This window comes from Heptranchias perlo, unplaced genomic scaffold, assembly GCF_035084215.1.
Source record: "Heptranchias perlo isolate sHepPer1 unplaced genomic scaffold, sHepPer1.hap1 HAP1_SCAFFOLD_127, whole genome shotgun sequence".
Taxonomy (NCBI): Eukaryota; Metazoa; Chordata; class Chondrichthyes; order Hexanchiformes; family Hexanchidae; genus Heptranchias; species Heptranchias perlo.
In genome coordinates, this window is record NW_027138505.1 from 235,446 (window position 1) to 242,172 (window position 6,727).

Sequence of the window (6,727 nt, forward strand, 5' to 3'; positions counted from 1 at the left end):
CCTCCTCCTGCTCCTTCTCTTCCTCTGCTCAACCCCCTCCTCCTGCTCCTTCTTCGCTTCCTGCTCATTCTCCACCTTCTGATCCTTCTCCTCCTTCTGCTCCTCCTCCACCTCCTGCTCCTTCCACCCCTCATGCTCCTTCTACCACTCCTGCTCCTTCTCCTCCTCTAGCTCGTTCTCCTCCTCCAGCTCCTTCTCCTCCTCCAGCTCCTTCTCCCCGTCCTGCTCCTTCTTCACCTGCAGCTCCTACTCCGCCTCCTTCTCCTTCTCCACCTCCTGCTCCTTCTCCACCTCCTGCTCCTTCTCCGCCTCCTGCTCCTTCTCCACCTCATGCTCCTCCACCACATCCAGCTCCACCTTCACCTCCTGCTGCTTCCCCTCCACCTGCACCTTCTCCTCTTTCTGCTCAACCTCCCCCTCCTGCTCCTTTTCAACTTCCTGGTCAAACTCCTCCACCTGCTCCTTCTCCCCCTCCTGCTCCTGCCTTGCCTCCTGCACCTTCTCCCCTCCTGCTCCTTCACCACTCCTGCTCCTGCTCCTTTTCCCCGTCCTGCTCCTTCTCCACCTCCTGCTCACTCTCCCCTTCCTGCTCCTTCTCCTCGTCTCGCTCAAACTCCTCCTCCTGCTCCTTCTCCTCCTCCTGCTCCTTCTCCACCTCCTGCTCCTTCTCCACCTCGTGCTCCTTCTCGACCTCCTGCTCCTTCTCCGCCTCCTGCTCCTTCTCCGCCTCCTGCTCCGCCTCCTGCTCCTTCTTCTCCACCTGCTCCGTCTCCTCCTCCTGCACCTTCTCCTCTTCCTGCTCCTTCACCACCTCCTGCTCCTTCTCCACCTCCTGCTCTTTCTCCACCTGCTGCTCCTTCTCTACCTCCTGCTCCTTCTCCTCCTCCAGCTCCGTCTCCTCCTCCTGCTCCTTCTCCTCCTCCTGCTCCGTCTCCTCCTCCTGCTCCTTCTCCTCCTGCTCCTTCTCCACCTCCTGCTCCTTCTCCACCTCCTGCTCTTTCTCCTCCTCCTGCTCCGTCTCCTCCTCCTGCTCCTTCTCCTCCTGCTGCTCCTTCTCCACCTCCTGCTCCTTCTCCACCTCCTGCTCCTTCTCCACCTTCTATTCCTTCTCCACCTTCTGCTCCTTCTACATCTTCTGCTCCTTCTCCACCTTCTGCTCCTTCACCAGTTCCTACTACTTCTCCACCTCCTGCTCCTTCTCCCCTCCTATTCCTACTCCACCTCCAGCTCCTTCTCCTCCTCCTCCTCATGCTCCATCTCCACGTCCTGCTCCTTCTCCTCGTCCGGCTCAAACGAATCCTCCTGCTCCTTCTCCTCCTCCCGCTCCTTCTCCACCTCCTGCTCCTTCTCCACCTCCTGCTCCTTCTCCACCTCCTGCTCCTTCTCCACCTCCTGCTCCTTCTCCACCTCCTGCTCCTTCTCCACCTAATGCTCCTTCTCCACCTCCTGCTCCTTCTCCACCTCCTACTCCTTCTCCACCTCCTGCTCCTCCTCCTTCATCTCCTGCTCCTTCTCCACCTCCTGCTCCTTTTCCATATCCAGCTCCACCTCCACTTCCTGCTCCTTCACCTCCTGCTTCTTCTCCGCCTCCTGCTCCTTCTCCGCCTCTTGCTCCTTCTCCGCCGACTGCTCCTTCTCCGCCTCCTGCTCCTTCTATGCCTCCCGCTCCTCCTCCGCCGACTGCTCGTTCACACCCTCCTGATCATTTTCGCCCTCGAGCCCCTCCTCCACCTCCTGCTCCCTCTCCCTCAACTGCTCCTTCTCCGTCTCCTGCTTCTTCCCCTCCTCCTGATCCTTCTCGTCTTCCTGATCCTTCTCGTCTTCCTGATCCTTCTCGTCCTCCTGCTCCTTCTCGTCCTCCTGCTCCTTCTCGTCAACCTGCTCATTCTCGTCCTCCTGCTCCTTCACGTCCTCCTGCTCCTTCTCCTCTTGTTGCTCCACCTCCCCCTCCTGCTCCTTCTCCCTCTCCTGCTCCATCTCCCTCTCCTGCTCCTTCTCCCTCTCCTTCTCCTTCTCCTCCTGTTGCTCCTTCTCCACCTCCTGCTGCTTCTCAACGTCGGGCTCCATCTCTTCCACCTGCTCCTTCTTCTCTTCGTGCTCCTTCTCCACCTCCTGCTGCTTCTCCTCGTCCTGCTCCTTCTCTCCTCCTCCTGCTCCTTCTCTTCCTCTGCTCAACCCCCTCCTCCTGACCCTTCTTCTCTTCCTGCTCCTTCTCCACCTCCTGCTCCTTCTCCCCGTCCTGCTCCTTCTTCACCTGCAGCTCCACCTCCGCCTCCTTCTCCTTCTCCACCTCCTGCTCCTTCTCCAACTCCTGCTCCTTCTGCGCCTCCTGCTACTTCTCCACCTCATGCTCCTCCACCACATCCAGCTCCACCTCCACCTCCTGCTGCTTCCACTCCACCTGCTCCATCTCCTCTTTCTGCTCAACCTCCCCCTCATGCTCCTTCTCCAATTCCTGGTCAAACTCCTCCTCCTGCTCCTCCTCCCCCTCCTGCTCCTGGCTTGCCTGCTGCTCCTTCTCCCCTCCTGCTCCTTCACCCCTTACTGCTCCTGCTCCTTCTCCACCTCCTGCTCCTTCTCCACCTCCTGCTCCTTCTACACCTCCTGCTCCTTCTCCACCTCCTGCTCCTCCTCCTTCATCTCCTGCTCCTTCTCCACCTCCTGCTCCTTTTCCATTTCCAGCTCCACCTCCACCTCCTGCTCCTTCTCCACCTCCTGCTCCTTCTCCGCCTCCTGCTCCTTCTCCGCCTCCTGCTCCTTCTCCACCTCCTGCTCCTTCTCCCCTCCTGTTCCTTCTCCACCACCTGCTCCTCCTCCTTCATCTCCTGCTCCTTCTCCACCTCCTGCTCCTTTTCCATTTCCAGCTCCACCTCCACCTCCTGCTCCTTCTCCACCTCCTGCTCCTTCTCCGCCTCCTTCTCCTTCTCCGCCTCCTGCTCCTTCTCCACCTCCTGCTCCTTCTCCCCTCCTGCTCCTTCACACCCTCCTACTCCTGCTCCTTCTCCACCTCCTGCTCCTTCTCCACCTCCTGCTCCTTCTCCACCTCCTGCTCCTCCTCCTTCATCTCCTGCTCCTTCTCCACCTCCTGCTCCTTTTCCATTTCCAGCTCCACCTCCACCTCCTGCTCCTTCTCCACCTCCTGCTCCTTCTCCGCCTCCTGCTCCTTCTCCGCCTCCTGCTCCTTCTATGCCTCCCGCTCCTCCTCCGCCTACTGCTCGTTCACACCCTCCTGATCATTCTCGCCGTCGAGCCCCTCCTCCACCTCCTGCTCCCTCTCCCTCAACTGCTCCTTCTCCGTCTCCTGCTTCTTCCCATCCTCCTGATCCTTCTCGTCTTCTTGATCCTTCTCGTCTTCCTGATCCTTCTCGTCTTCCTGATCCTTCTCGTCTTCCTGCTCCTTCTCGTCCTCCTGCTCCTTCTCGTCCTCCTGCTCCTTCTCGTCCTCCTGCTCCTTCTCGTACTCCTGCTCCTTCTCCTCCTGTTGCTCCTTCTCCCCCTCCTGCTCCTTCTCCCTCTCCTGCTCCATCTCCCTCTCCTGCTCCTTCTCCCTCTCCTGCTCCTTCTCCTCCTGTTGCTCCTTCTCCACCTCCTGCTCCTTTTCAACGTCTAGCTCCATCTCCTCCTCCTGCTCATTCTTCTCTTCGTGCTCCTTCTCTGCGTCCTGCTCCTTCTCCACCTCCTGCTCCTTCTCCACCTCCTGCTCCTTCTCCACCTGCTGCTCCTTCTCTACCTCCTGCTCCTTCTTCTCCACCTGCTTCGTCTCCTCCTCCTGCTCCTTCTCCTCTTCCTGCTCCTTCACCACCTCCTGCTCCTTCTCCACCTCCTGCTCTTTCTCCACCTGCTGCTCCTTCTCTACCTCCTGCTCCTTCTCCTCCTCCAGCTCCGTCTCCTCCTCCTGCTCCTTCTCCTCCTCCTGCTCCGTCTCCTCCTCCTGCTCCTTCTCCTCCTGCTCCTTCTCCACCTCCTGCTCCTTCTCCACCTCCTGCTCTTTCTCCTCCTCCTGCTCCGTCTCCTCCTCCTGCTCCTTCTCCTCCTGCTGCTCCTTCTCCACCTCCTGCTCCTTCTCCACCTCCTGCTCCTTCTCCACCTTCTGTTCCTTCTCCACCTTCTGCTCCTTCTACATCTTCTGCTCCTTCTCCACCTTCTGCTCCTTCACCAGTTCCTACTACTTCTCCACCTCCTGCTCCTTCTCCACCTCCTATTCCTACTCCACCTCCAGCTCCTTCTCCTCCTCCTACTCATGCTCCATCTCCACGTCCTGCTCCTTCTCCACCTCCTGCTCCTTCTCCACCTCCTGCTCTTTCTCCTCCTCCTGCTCCGTCTCCTCCTCCTGCTCCTTCTCCTCCTGCTGCTCCTTCTCCACCTCCTGCTCCTTCTCCACCTCCTGCTCCTTCTCCACCTTCTGTTCCTTCTCCACCTTCTGCTCCTTCTACATCTTCTGCTCCTTCTCCACCTTCTGCTCCTTCACCAGTTCCTACTACTTCTCCACCTCCTGCTCCTTCTCCACCTCCTATTCCTACTCCACCTCCAGCTCCTTCTCCTCCTCCTCCTCATGCTCCATCTCCACGTCCTGCTCCTTCTCCTCGTCCGGCTCAAACTAATCCTCCTGCTCCTTCTCCTCCTCCCGCTCCATCTCCACCTCCTGCTCCTTCTCCACCTCCTGCTCCTTCTCCACCCCCTGCTCCTTCTCCACCTCCTGCTCCTTCTCCACCTCCTGCTCCTTCTCCACCTCCTGCTCCTTCTCCACCTAATGCTCCTTCTCCACCTCCTGCTCCTTCTCCACCTCCTACTCCTTCTCCACCTCCTGCTCCTCCTCCTTCATCTCCTGCTCCTTCTCCACCTCCTGCTCCTTTTCCATATCCAGCTCCACCTCCACTTCCTGCTCCTTCACCTCCTGCTTCTTCTCCGCCTCCTGCTCCTTCTCCGCCTCTTGCTCCTTCTCCGCCTACTGCTCCTTCTCCGCCTCCTGCTCCTTCTCCGCCTCCTGCTCCTTCTATGCCTCCCGCTCCTCCTCCGCCGACTGCTCGTTCACACCCTCCTGATCATTTTCGCCCTCGAGCCCCTCCTCCACCTCCTGCTCCCTCTCCCTCAACTGCTCCTTCTCCGTCTCCTGCTTCTTCCCCTCCTCCTGATCCTTCTCGTCTTCCTGATCCTTCTCGTCTTCCTGATCCTTCTCGTCCTCCTGCTCCTTCTCGTCCTCCTGCTCCTTCTCGTCATCCTGCTCCTTCTCGTCCTCCTGCTCCTTCACGTCCTCCTGCTCCTTCTCCTCTTGTTGCTCCACCTCCCCCTCCTGCTCCTTCTCCCTCTCCTGCTCCATCTCCCTCTCCTGCTCCTTCTCCCTCTCCTTCTCCTTCTCCTCCTGTTGCTCCTTCTCCACCTCCTGCTCCTTCTCAACGTCGGGCTCCATCTCCTCCACCTGCTCCTTCTTCTCTTCGTGCTCCTTCTCCACCTCCTGCTGCTTCTCCTCGTCCTGCTCCTTCTCTCCTCCTCCTGCTCCTTCTCTTCCTCTGCTCAACCCCCTCCTCCTGACCCTTCTTCTCTTCCTGCTCCTTCTCCACCTTCTGCTCCTTCTCCTCCTTCTGCTCCTCCTCCACCTCCTGCTGCTTCTACCCCTCATGCTCCTTTTACCCCTCCTGCTCCTTCACCCCCTCCTGCTCCTGCTCCTACTCTACCTCCTGCTCATTCTCCGTCTCCTGTTCCTTCTCCTCGTCAAGGTCAACCTCTTCCAACTGCTCCTTCTCCACCGCCGGCTCCTTCTCTACCTCCTGCTCCTTCTCCACCTCCTGCTCCTTCTCCACCTACTCCTCCTTCTTCCCCTCCTGCTCCTTCTCGACCTCCTGCTCCTTCTCCACCTCCTGCTCCATCTCCACCTCCTGCTCCTTCCCCACCTCCTGCTCCTCCTTCATCTCCTTTCCTTCTCCACCTCCTGCTCTTTTTCCATATCCACCTCCACCTCCTGCTCCTTCTCCAAAACCTGCTCCTTCTCCGCCTCCTGCTCCTTCTCCGCCTCCTGCTCCTTCCCCGCCTCCTGCTCCTTCTCTGCCTCCTGCTCCTTCTCCGCCTCCTGCTCCTTCTATGCCTCCCGCTCCATCTCTACCTCCGCCTCCTGCTCCTTCTACCCCTCCCGCTCCATCTCTACCTCCTGCTCCTTTATACCGTCCTGCTCCTTCTCCACCTCCTGCTCCTTCTCCCCGTCCTGCTCCTTCTTCACCTGCAGCTCCACCTCCGCCTCCTTCTCCTTCTCCACCTCCTGCTCCTTCTCCACCTCCTGCTCCTTCTGCGCCTCCTGCTACTTCTCCACCTCATGCTCCTCCACCACATCCAGCTCCACCTCCACCTCCTGCTGCTTCCACTCCACCTGCTCCATCTCCTCTTTCTGCTCAACCTCCCCCTCATGCTCCTTCTCCAATTCCTGGTCAAACTCCTCCTCCTGCTCCTCCTCCCCCTCCTGCTCCTGGCTTGCCTGCTGCTCCTTCTCCCCTCCTGCTCCTTCACCCCTTACTGCTCCTGCTCCTTCTCCACCTCCTGCTCCTTCTCCACCTCCTGCTCCTTCTACACCTCCTGCTCCTTCTCCACCTCCTGCTCCTCCTCCTTCATCTCCTGCTCCTTCTCCACCTCCTGCTCCTTTTCCATTTCCAGCTCCACCTCCACCTCCTGCTCCTTCTCCACCTCCTGCTCCTTCTCCGCCTCCTGCTCCTTCTCCGCCTCCTGCTCCTTCTCCACCTCC